Source organism: Polistes canadensis, unplaced genomic scaffold (assembly GCF_001313835.1).
Source record: "Polistes canadensis isolate GaletaPanama2010 unplaced genomic scaffold, ASM131383v1 scaffold_43, whole genome shotgun sequence".
In the NCBI taxonomy this organism is placed as follows: domain Eukaryota; kingdom Metazoa; phylum Arthropoda; class Insecta; order Hymenoptera; family Vespidae; genus Polistes; species Polistes canadensis.
Genome location: NW_014569590.1, coordinates 548,039 through 562,043, shown reverse-complemented (window position 1 = coordinate 562,043; position 14,005 = coordinate 548,039). Strand labels below are relative to the sequence as shown.

Below are 14,005 nucleotides of genomic sequence, written 5' to 3'. Positions count from 1 at the left end.
ACTTCTTAAATTACACACGAAAAAGAAAAAAAAAAAGAAAAGAAAAGAACACCTGTACGTGAAAGGAAAATAATTATCGCGTGTTTTAATACCGTTAACCTCAAAAATTTTCATTTCCACTTTCACAGTCGCCATTATGGATTTTCAAATTAAATTGATACAAAAAAATATCGATAATAATTAAAGTAAACAGGAAACATGAAAATAATTACGATAATAACGTTGATTAGGAAAAATAACGTTAATTAGATCTTATTCTCGAGAAAATATTTATATTAATGTGATTGAACTTTAACCTTCTGTTAGATTAATCACGACAAAAATATTATTTATTACTCTGAGATGTAATGAACTTTGATCGACTTTAGAAATCGTTTTATCCGTGACCATTGGTTTTATCGTATCATTGTCGGTTTAATTAACACATTCTTTTATGCATTAATCTAATATTTGTATCGATGTATATATGGATTTAATATGTACGTGATGGCAAAGAATTCTAATTTTCGAATAAATCGAGGCAGCGTGGCCGAGCGGTTAAGGCGCTGGTTTTAGGCACCAGTCCGAAAGGGCGTGGGTTCGAGTCCCACCGCTGTCAAAATTTTACCTCAAATTAGCTTTCCTTTTGTTCTAATCTATAATGAATATTTTATAAACAATTGTTCTGTCTGCTAAATTAATTTTTTAATGTCTATGAAGAAAATTATATTGACAAGACGCATCCTATCGATACTTAACAATCATGCGGGAACTGATTAAAATTTATTTTTGCAACGGTGACACACAATCGCATTTATAAAGTATATATTTTCAATTATATATATATATTAAAATATCAATTTATTTATTACTCGTTAATCAAAAGTATAAAGTTAACAAATTTAATTCATTAGATAATAAAATATAATACCGAAATCAAATTCACAAATATATCAAAAACGAAACAATTCGATATATTCAAAAAATAATAAACTATTTTACCGATCGATTAATAACAAACAAACAAGAACAACATAAACGTGAATAATTATTAATCCAAATAATTCTATTCACAGATGAGATTTAAATTCGTTTTATTGTAAATCTAAATGAAAAAAAAAGAAAAAAAGAAAAGAAAAGAAAAGATATAATCGCGTGGGTGGGTTCACTGGTGGTAATATTTTGCAGTGGGGTTGATCTGAAAATAAGAAGAGAAGAGTATGAGGAGGAATGGGCGGTTAGGGTGAGAGTGAAGAGGGGAAAAGAGAGGAGGGAAAGAGGGAAAGAGATAGGGTTCGCATGCGTGCCGGATTCGGCGCCGTAGGGTATACTTTTAATTTCGCGATGCTCATTACGAAAAGTGATATGCACCATTCGGGAATAAATAGCCAGCAGCAGCGAGGAGCTCACGTGCTTTTTGTAACAAGTCGAAAGGCCGTGCCGTGTGTGTGCCTTGCGAACGGAAAAAAGAAGTTGGGAAAAAGAGGGAGAGAGAGAGTGAGAAAGGGAAAGGTAAAGGGAAAGGGAAAGGAGGAGGAGGAGGAGGAGGAGGAGTAGGGAGGAGGTGGAAAAAGGGAATGAGAGCTGGCGTGGTGGCAGGTAGTGGTTATCTCTCTCGAGAGCTCCCAGTTAATGACAACCCCTGGCTCATGCTTCTCCTGACCCTCTCTATCCTCTCTCTCTCTCTCTCTTTCTTTCTTTCTTTCTCTTTTTCATTCTCTCTTAAACTCACTTCCCTACACCAACCCTATCCCCCACCCTCCTGCATCTCTCGTACATATCAGCTGTCTCGGCTCGACTTTTGGGGAACCACTTACGAATCCGATCACTCTTAACGAATAAATGTAATTTTGTATTCGCTAACTGGTATTCATAAGAGTGTGTGTGTGTGTGTGTGTAGAGAGAGATATTTAAAAAAAAAATTTAATTCACTGTGGAAAATATGTTAATCGATATGTTAACGTCAAAGCCGAAAATCAGTCATTGCTAGTAATTTCTCGACATTACTATGAATGCAAAGAGTCTTCAGACGAAGTCGGAAATAAGACTTTTTACTGAGTTTTTCCTAGGTATCGTACATAATACTTTGATATTCTATAGAATATCAAATTACTATTTAAACAACGTTGAAAAGAATACATTCTCGGGCACAGACACAACCGCTCCCCAAACAACCCATACAGGTAAAAAACATATCGTTCTAAACCTTTCGTTTAAAATTCGTAAATAGATATATTATAGATTTTGTCGTGAATAATAATAATATATTTTCTTCGAAATCTAAATGTATAAATCATTTCAAAATAATATCCTTTCTCTGTCTCTCACTCTGTGATTAAAAAAAAAAAAAAAGTGAAAAAACAAACATTTTACAATTGTGCTTGAGGTACTTAGATACTAGATATCGTAACATCGAATGATCCTGTTCTGAATATCCATGACAATAACTCTATGCGTGAATCACATTTCTCAAAGATTAACTTGAAGATTCAAAGAAGAATATGGTCTATTTGATAGGATAGGTTAACGTACCTAAGGCCGAAGCTTTGGAAAAGTCAAGTGTACGTAGTATGGAACAGGACTCGTTTTACCGGAGCTGAAATTAATTGGAGTCCTAAATAACGTGAGTTTACGACATGAAAATTTACGGCATGCCACTCGACGCCTAAGACCGATGCCATAAAGCAATTTGTCGCTTACCAAAGCTGTTCGATCCTTTTATTTTCATACTTTTTATTGTTTCTATACTTTCCTCTCTATATATTGTATATATATATATCTTTCTCTCATTCCTTCTATTGCAATGAACTAACATAGTAGCCGAGTAGCCAAGACTTGTTGTTACTTTAACGAACACGATTAACGCGTACCTTTTTTTTAGAAAACCGAACGCACATTTCCATGCATCTCGATACTGATTGGTTCTTTGATTGTAAGCAAAACATCGAACTCTATAAAATCCAATTAATTATTCACCTACTTTGAAGAGAACGAGATTGAAGAAAAAACCAAACTATATTGCGTTCTAAATAAACAGGATGTTACAATCTTGTTAAAAGGCTATTTTATATTATTTGTTTTTGAACACAGATACAAGACTTTTTATAAGACTTTAATTACATTTTAGGTAATATTTTTTTCAAATATAATTAATATATATAATAAAGATATAATTATTATATTATTGATTAAATATTAATCTAATTGAAATCTCAATTTGATATAATTATTATATAAACAAAATAGAAACGACAAAATATTTTATCGATGAACAAATATCAAGCTTTTATGTTGCCAAAATATCGCACATTGAGTTAAATATTTAATATTTTTTTTTGCATCTCAAATTTTGTAGAATAATAAAATATTGATATAATAATTTGTATTTTAAAATGATATCTGTTTGAAAGCAGAACAATGTTAATGTATTGTATAAAGAGGAGGAGTAGACAAACGGGTCGACGAAGATATGACGGTACGGTATATCGTCATTATCATTAATTGACGACGAGCGTTTAGCTAATGCCATAACTGTACAATGTCGTGACGCGTTTTATAGTTAGCGCGAGTGCTGGTGCGGGAAACAAGTCGGCACTAAGCGCGACGCGCATAATTACATGACACGTTCCACTTTGAATCTCGTGCACAACCTGAGTACTCATTTAATTATATCCACCTTCTGTCCTGAGTTAACGTTTCTATTTTCTAAACTTAACCGACAACAAATAATTATTATTATTATATAAATCGATTTCCACCCCCATCCCTACCCCCATTTTCTTTTCTATTTTAATTTTTGTCTTTTATAATTAATTTTAATTCCATTAACCGTAAACCTCGACGAATATAATCGAAGAAAAAGGATAATTATAAATCGTGTCGATTAATTTAAGAACGATGAAGAAATCGATTCCGATTGTAATTTTTTTTTTTTTTATGCGTTAATGAATTTACACGAAGATAATTTTAATTAATAAAAGTAATAATGATCTAGCATATAGGTGTTAACGTTTAAACAGGTGTATATAAGAAAAATGAGATATTTCGAATGGTTTGAATAGAAAAACAAAAAGGATAATAATAAAAATGAAATCGTTTTAATACTACATGGAAATCGTTTCGCGTGGATAGATAGTTGGATAATGTTTACCGCGTTACAATGTTACGCTCTCATTACTGTGATTGCTTCAATTTATTTAATTATCCTTAATACACTCTCGATGTTACGGATGTGGCATTTCCAATGGCGGCGTACGATAGAAGTGCGGTATATATCTCTTAAAAGATAATTAGAAGCGAGACGAGGAAATTATAGATTTCTCGGGCTGGATTTTTCATTTTTTTTCCATTATAAGCGTGCCGTTAGATATCTTAACGATAGACAAATATAATATACGTTTTGTAGAATTTCAATTTAAATTAAAAGTGAATTTTCTATTTTCCTTTTTTTTTTTTTTTCTTTTTAACTACCTGCGAATTAAATAGAAATCACATTGCCTTTTTACTTTTTAGATAAATATTTAATTAGAAAACTCGAATTTTTTTTATTCAAATGACAACACGTTTAATAGTATTAAAATTTTGTTGAATAGGTAAACCAATTTCATTGTTTCATATCATTAAATTTGATTACAAATGTACAAAGAGGGCTATAATAATTATAATAATATGTTAAATTAGTTTATAATCGAATACTGAAATATTCAAATAATTAACATTCGGGTATATTATCTTCTTCCTCTTTTCTTTCAATTATGATAATTTCTTTAATGACACGTTATTCACTCTCTTTTTCATTCTTTCTTTCATCGTGTTGCGGGCTCAAGGTGTTCACAAGCATTAGCACAAATTCACGCTATTAATTAGCTGGAAATAGGGGTACAAGAGGGTGGGAACGGTAGATGTAAATAATTGGTAGAAAATAATTGAGTATTCCAATGGTAAAGAAGAAACTAACGTAACATTTTATATTTAACATTTTAGTATCTAACAAACGGACAAAAGATACGGACCCGCATGTCCTCGTAGCTTTTTCCGCACCTGACCATCTAATGATTACAAGTACGTATATATTTAAAACATCCGTGCATACAACAACGAACACCCGCGCGCGAGACCGTTACTATCAACATGTGAGATAAAAGGAAAGAACTATACTTCTTCATCGTTTTACTTCACGTTCGTTATCGTTCACTCTTGTCTTGCTTGCTATTAATATAATAACTTCCTAATTATCTTATCAATTATTTTATACATCTTTATTAAAATAATACGTCGTTTGTGAAATATATTTCATTCTTTACGCGCGTAGATTTTTCATTCGAATTTTCTTTTTTTTTTATTTTGTCACTATTCGAAAAACATAAGGTATAATTTATTTTTCATTGTCACGTATTGTTTTTTTGATATTTTTGAAACCAACAAAAATACTTATACGTTAAATAATTTACGTAAGAAATGCATCTGGATTTGTCTAGTTTTTATTTCTTTTTTCTTTTTCTTTTTGCAAGGTGAGAACAATTTTTGTTTTTTTTTTCCTTTTTCTTTTTTCTGCAAATGCTTGGAAATCATAGTTAAGATTATAAATTTTCGAATTACCAGTTTGACGCGTTAACTATTAATGGCCAGTCGCAAAAAACGAATGCATCAAATATATAAATACATGTATATATATACATTTATATGCATATACATATACATATACACATACATAATTAATATGCTTGAGAGGAGATTGAACGAGAGTATTTCCTATCTCGAGCTGCACGCTCGGCTTCTTGCCATTTGGAATAAATTTACACGCGCGATTAGCACGGGAAAAAGACACTCTCCGCACTTCGCAATTATTTTGTTTTCTCTATTTTTTCTTTCTTTTATCTTTTATCTTTTTTCTTTTTTCTTTTTTGTAATATATTCATCTCGTGAATCCAATCCTATTAATTTTTCTTTTTAATTTTACTTTTCATTTACGAGTTTCCCATATGGCACTAAGAAAAAGTTTCAAGCGAACACCTCTTTTTTTTTTTGTTCAATAAATAAATTACAGTGTTCTTCGTGAACTTGACAGACATTATGAATTATTATTCAGAGAAATAATATTTATCAAGTCGTTACAAAAATACCATTTGATGAAAAAAACTGTGCTTGCATATGTATGTTTTTTTCTTCTTTTTAAATTTACATTTGTTATTTACAATTATATTCTTCTTAGATAATCTTATAACGGATTGACCAATAAGTGATGTCCAGTTTTTTTGTGTATTACAGAATAAATATATATATATTTTTTAATTTAAAATTAAATAAGATATATTTTATATTTACATTTCCGACACATACGTCGGATTGTGATCGAATAATTGAAATAAAGTTGAAGAAGATAAATATACGTAGGATATTATAAATCATTCTTCGTCATTTTAAATTTTGGAATCCAATGAAAGAATTAATTTGTTCTCTAGGATATCAAAAAACTACGCAACTTTTTTCTTTTCCTATTGATAAATCAATTATCGATTAGTTTCGGACCGCTATCATCCAAATATCGTAGCAAATAATCACGATACAACACTTTTTTTGTTTCTTTCTTTTTCCATTCCTTTGCCACGCTTCCCTTCTAATTTATATTTCTTAACAACTGTAATTTAAAGCAATCATATCGAAATCTAACACATTTCGTAAGACAAATATAATTTTTCTTTTTTTCTTTCTCTATTTCTTTTTCTCTATAAAACATACACACGTACAAAAACTTATGAACACACGCGTAAAACCTTTTTAAATTAGTATTCGAATAAACATAGTCACTGGATCACTTTTTTTCATCATGCAATATTCACCGATTCGATTCGCTGAAATAAAAAAAAAAAAAAGAAAAAAAAAAAAAACAACTATTCTCATTTTCACAATCTATGCCACGTGTGATATATTTCTCTCCCATTCCTTTTTCTTTTTTGTTTTGCATTTGTTGAATAACAAATATATTCAATGATGTTTTATGTAGATGATAGCAATCGATCGATCGATCGATCGAGTATTTCAATGTTTCCTTATTTTGTTAGTGGTTTTTTTCAAGAAAAAAATTATTTACAGAAAAATAAAATAAGATTAAAAAATTTTTCTTACACACGTTTACACGTACACACAGGAAAAAAAAACCATATAAATAAACATATACGCGTGTAAAGAAAAAAAATATATATATATACATAATTATACATTTGAAATATAGATAACACATATGTATTGTATGTTTATGCATACATAGGTTGACAAGTATGTACAAGGTTAATTTATTATAGTAAGAGAGAGAGAGAGAGAGAGAGAGAGAAAGAGAGACAGTGAGTAAATAATTCACATTTTTAACCAAGATCAAATCGAGCTCATGCATTTTCATGGTTCAATGATCACCGACATGTTGCATTCTTAATTCTATTTTTTTTTATCTTTTATTTTAATATAAATATTTTCTAATACTTAGTATTAGTTTACTACAACGTTTCACTGTTATTACGATCAAGCTGTAGTTACTTAATACAAACTATTACTATTCAAAACAGAGAGAAAACGATCATGGCAATTATCTGTCACGTTCTTAATATAAAAAAAAAAGAAAAAAAAGAAAATTAGAGAGAGATAAGAAAATATTATTTTTCAAACGATTTGAAATATCGTATAGTTTTATGTGTAAGACGTTATTATATTCGTTTATTTTAACGGTATACAAAGTGTTTCAAAACATGCGGGCATAATTTTAAGAGTAATTTCCGTACACTAAAAATAATATGAAAATTATACACTTATTTTGAAACATCTTGTATATGTGAAGATATGTATATGTTTTTATACTAATTTTATGTGACTGTAATTATTCGTTTGATTGGATAATCGGAATATTTCGAAAAAAAAAAGTTTGTCCGAACAATTTTTTTTTTTTGGAGAATAATTTTGTTGTTGATTAATTGATGAACAGACAAAATATAATAAATAATAGAAATTGAATAGAACATTTATTTCGATGCTAATTATTTAAAATATTAAACAATTGAGTTAAAAATTTAGATCAAAATAAAATAATATTGATAGATAAGATAAATGTAATTTATTAAATATTTTAAATAAGTAAAACGTGTTTATGAATATAAAATTGATTTAAATAACACGTTTATTATCATGCTTTCCATAATTTCAACACATACACACATATACAGATGTAAACATAAATAAATATTTATCATAAACATTAATTATGAGGTCACAGATTAAAATCTAAAAATTGTCGATCGATTATTTATTTTCCAAATAACCAAATGACATAAATAATTGTTTATATATCTATTTAGATAAAATAAGAAATACATTTAAATTAATTCGAATTAAAAATTATACGTTGGAAATAATTTGTCATAACTATTTTCATAGTAAATTCGTATTAATATTTAAAAAATACATAAAACGTATGCACGTACGATAAACATACATATCTAAAGATTGCATTAATTTGTTTAAGTATGCACGCATCCCTCCCTTTTGGTTGGATATATCCAAAGGTTAGAAGGAAGGTTAGAAGCGACCCATAAACTTCTAAACGGTAGTTAGAAACCGGAAGTGATGCAGTTAGGTAAGTGGCAGTTATCGATAGGAGGTAGTTAACGTGTACTTTAGACTTAGACTGGTATCAGTAGACGAAGGAAAAGCAGAATGGAAGTAGAGAGACAAAGAGAGAGACAAGGAGAGAGAAAGAGAGAGAGAGAAGAAATAAACAAAAAGTTGGAAAGATAGCTGGACTGAAGAAATAGTAGAATGATCACCCCCACTAATAACAGGGCGGCCGCAGAAAGTTGTAAAATTTTTACAACCTTCTAAATGCATCTCGTAGTTGTGTTGTTGTTGTTGTTGTTGTTGTTATTGTCATCATCATCATTATCATCGTCATCGCTGACATTACATTTTGCGTTTGCCATAGTTGAACGATCATTTCGTTCGAGATTATTTTATCTTGGAAAAAAAAGAAAAAAGAAAGAAATACATGCAATTATGTATATCCGTTATTTTATTATTATTATTATTATTATTAATGAAATCGTTCGGTAAAATTGATAAATAAGAAATTTATTGATTTAATGTTTATTTGCATGATTAGAAAATTATAAAATAAAGGGATTAAATGAAAATAATACGAATATAATATAGATTATTGAAATAAATCAAGATAAATAATAATGATTAAGCTAGAATTTGACTAACAACACGATAAGATTTTGAATAATTGAATATTAATCGATATAAATGAGATAAAATTCATGTAATTGACTTCCATCAATTTTTATATCAACACTATAAGCACTTTACAACACCTACGTGTATTTCTCTCGATCATAAATAATTCATACTTGTCTATAATTTTCGTAATTTCAATTCAATCTTATTAAGCTTGATCGCTTACTGTTCATTTTAAATATTTCTTACGAGAATGATATTAATCTTCTCTGTCCTTTTTTGTTCTTTTTTATTTTTAATTATTTATTTGTTTTTTGTATATAATTTTCAAATACCTAAATTCGAAAACTATGTTAGTTAGATCAAAATATCGATATACAAATTTCCTTCTCAATATTTTCGTCATCTTCCTTCTCCTCTTCTATTTTTTTCCTTTATTAACAATTTTACGACTTCGTGGTGATCGGGAAGATAAAAAAAAAAATATATCTTCGGCAGCACTTTTCGAAAGGTTTCGGTCCGGTACCCAACGCTTACCGTTCTCCGTTAATCTTACGAAATCAAATTTATCTTTGAATAGGATCAATTTCCGGTTGCGAGTAATGTGCTGTTTTGTACGAACACATTGTGAAATCGAATGAATAAATTTTGTTTTTGCTTGATTATTTTTTTTTTTCTTCTTATAGGTAAATTAATCGAATTGATATTGATAGACAATTTGAGAACGATATCATTTGAATAAATGGTGCCAAACAGATAATTATTAAAACTTACATTATATTATCCACGATTTTCTCTCATTTCAAAATCCTATTTCTAATCGTGACTCATGAAATACGTAATTAGTCATCTCTACATCTCTTTCTCAGACCTCTTTTTCTTTTTTTTTTTGTTCTCTTCCTTTTTTTTTTCTTCACACGAACGGGTTAGATACGATCTCGGTAGTTTCACTTTAATGGCCAAACCCAACATAACTTTGATACCTGATTTTTCTTCAGAAGAAATCCATTAAGAATTTATATTTCTATTTTCAATCTAAAAAAAGAACTTTAATAATATTTCATTAATCGAATCGTCAATTTTTTTTCTTTGCTTTTTTCCTTTAACAAATTTTTGTATACATCTCAACCACGAGGGGTGATCGACAAATAAAAACAATCATTAATATTTTTACTTTTTCTTTTTTTTTGTCGAAGAATAATTGAAAGTTTCAATATAGATTCGATAAACGTTTGGATTGAAACGTCGTTAACTGATTGGGTATACTATGAATTAGAATCTTTCATAAAGTTAAGACGTATAATCTCAAGCTAATCGCAACCCTAACAGACAAGACTCTTAGAAAAGTAAATAATAAAGAATAAAACGCGTTGTCGTACCTTTAGCGAATGAAAACCGGGTGGCAAGGATCGCAAACCTGGTAGGATGCTTTTAGCTGGTAGAAAGAGAAAGAGGAACAAGTTATTTATTGTTGCTATCTCGTCGTCCTGCGAGAAGGAAAGAGCCCACCACCACCACCACCATCACCACCATCACCACCGGTTCGTGGTACTAAGGCTACGAGAGAACGGAGCTCTCAATCCTTCTCTTATTAAAACCTGCCCTCCCTATCAGAACTTATACCGTACTACGAGGAACAAGTACAGTCACTCTTGGAAGTACATTCTTGGATCCTTTTTCTAATTTTCTAACACTTTACTAATCCCCTTAATTAATTTTTGTTTATCCATTTATTTTTAATCAATTCTCAAAATTGATGCAATTAAAATAAATATCTTATAGGTGTACTTTAAAGTTAATCGAAATATTAATTAATATCTTTTTCCATAGTTTTTTTTTTTTTACTTGTTTATTATTTCAATAAATGTCAATTTTATACACGGTACAAATATTTGTATTTATATGTGAGTGGGTTGAAAAGTTGTGAGCCTTGCATGGAAACAATTCTTTTTTTTTTTTTTTAGTTTTTATCTTTGGTCAAGAGTTTTTAATGCATTTTTGTACATATAATTCATAGAAGGTGTATTATTAAATGCCTATTGCCATTTGTCTAACACAAATTTCATAATAAACATTTCAATCAAAGATCACAACACTCACAAATAAAAATTCCTGATATGAATACACGAACCCGATACGTAAATGATTAAAATTAAACAAAATTCTCATAAATCCTCATTAATGAAATAAAAAAAATAATTTGTTGAATCAAATCATAAGCAACGATTTTATATTTAAAAAATAAATCGAATATATATTATATATAAATGATCAAAAAAAGAATGAAAATAAAAATTACGAGAAATTCGTAGAATTCGAGTATTATATTGGATACGAAAAAAGTTAGAAGTTGAATATTTCCAATTTGAAATACATATATGTATAATATGTGAATAATATATAATATATAATATATGAAATATATGACATCGATTTTAGAGTTGAAGAAAAGGGTGCGAATAAGAAGCCGAATTTGTTAACACTCTACGTGAAGACGAAAGAGAAATTTGTTGAGTTAAATGCGAAGACTATACCGCAAGAGCCATTACGCTAATGGGACGACCGTGCCCAAGAGAAGAGAGCTGCTCTCTATCAGCGTCCTGTGGAAAGGACGACGACTATGGTGGACGAATGAGGTGGACGAAGAGAAAAGAGGGATTACGAGTCAAAAAGGAAAAGAAAAATGCGTGAAGAACGTGCCCGAGAACGCATTACTCATAATCTCACCGAAGGGCACACTGACTTTTGCTTCAAAAACTAAAAAGAAAAAAATGAAATCAAAATAACATAGAAAAAGAAACAACAACAACAAAAGAAATAGAAAATTTAAAACACAAAACGAGAAAAGTAGGTATAATTTTTAATTATGTTAATCACTCTCTTTTTCTATCTTTCTTTCTTCCTAAAGTCAACAATTATGAATTTTGTTTTAGTTGATTTTGTTCACTTCCCCATTTCTCCCATCGGTTCTCATAAATTATCGCACACAATCCTATTTGCAATTTTAATTTTACCCTACTCGAAACTTTGAAGATATTCGAATTAACTTAATCGATTCTAATTTAGCCCTGAGCCTTTAGATTTTATTTCCGTAGAAATATTTAATAATGTTTTTGTAAGATTTATTTTTCTTATTTCTTTTGTGTTTCATTATTCTTTCGTTTATGATTTAAAAAAAAAAGAAAACATTTTTCGTGGAATTAATTAATTAATTTATCAAAATAATTTTTGTTATTGCTTCATTTAATGTGAAATATTATTGTCTTTCGAAAGAAGAATTACAAATATAGAAAAACACAATGTTTGCGTGACGAGTTATTACTCACTTTCTGAATAAATACTTGTCAGAGATTAAGCCCCAAAAAAAAAAATGAATATTTACAATAATTATATCAGTCGATAAAGACGTTCTTTTAAATAATTATAACTCAACGTCGTTAAGTATATTTTAAAGAAACGCGCAATTAGGTCCGTAAGTTTTTCATGTCAACGATATTTCAACAATGATAATTATTATCACGATCCTTATCCCTAGATATTTTTATCTATCCATAATTACGAAACAATTTATATAACATTGAATAAAAAAATTTCAATTAGCATATATATATATATGATACGAAAGAACAATTTTGTAAAGATACTAAATTAACTCACATAATTCGAGTTAGAATTGATAACTGGTATAAAAAATAAAGATTATGAAATACTATATATGATGCAATATTGGTGAAAAAAATTGCATTAAAAACTAATATAAATTAATTGACATGTAATTTCAAAGTTACACGGGGTCCATCGTTAAAGGTTAATTCCTTGTTCCCATTAAATGTAATATAAAGAAAATAAATTAATAACAAATACACAACAACCTATTAGAAATTATCTCAATAAAGTAATAATTAAAAAAAAAAAAAAAGAAAAAGAAGAAGAAGAAATGAAATATAATAATCCTTTCATGAAATGAAGAACAAGTTGAAGAAAAATGTATGCTATTCTATTAGATATTATAGTTGAAATAAATAGACGAATCGTTCGTTGTTATTATATTTATGCAAATGAACTGTATCAAGGATGTAACAAAAAAATAAGAAAGAACGAAAGAGGTAGTAGAGAGAAAAGTGCCTACGGGGGATTTGAAAAGAGAGTAAGAGTATATTATAAGCGTCGCGCGATACTGATTGGCCGAAGGCCGCCGGAGAAACTCAAGCTTAAACAAATAAAATCCAATTAAGCTCGGACGTAAGTTGTTAGAGCCCGGAAGGAAAAATCCGATTGTAATGGAACCTGTCGGACTCACCGTGGCGATCCATTATGGCTGACAAATCGCTCAAAGCTAAACGACGAATCGATCTTTTGTGTATTAATAATGAAAAAAAATTCATTCAAATTTACTTGGAAAAGAAAGAAGAAGAAAAAAAAAACAGAAAATAAAAATCGACGAAATATTTAGATTTATTTTTATAATTACGAACAAAGTCATTTATATTAAACAATAATTTGTTGGATCAATATCAAACTAAGAAATTTTTGACACGCTTATTTGTTAGTACTAACGGTATTATGAAATATTTGATATCGATATTTTGTAAAATAAATATTCAGCAGTTGTTTGATATAAAATATTATTTGTTATAATTGTTTCATGTATATTGATTAAAAATTGATTTCAAATATTTGCCTAATAACGCAACAACAACCCATTTCTAACATTGAAATATTCATCTAAAACGACAATTTAGAATTTGATTGTATTCTAAGCATAACATCAAAGCAACAAACAATCCTACAAACGTTCTTATCTATT

The 14,005-nt window shown here is 29.0% G+C and overlaps 1 non-coding gene across 1 annotated transcript; it reads left to right on the top strand.

The window, feature by feature from the left end:
* The first annotated feature begins 519 nt into the window (after positions 1-519).
* On the top strand, positions 520-598 carry Trnal-uag. Its single transcript has one exon. It is a non-coding gene; the product is annotated as a tRNA-Leu (tRNA).
* The last annotated feature ends 13,407 nt before the right edge of the window (positions 599-14,005 follow it).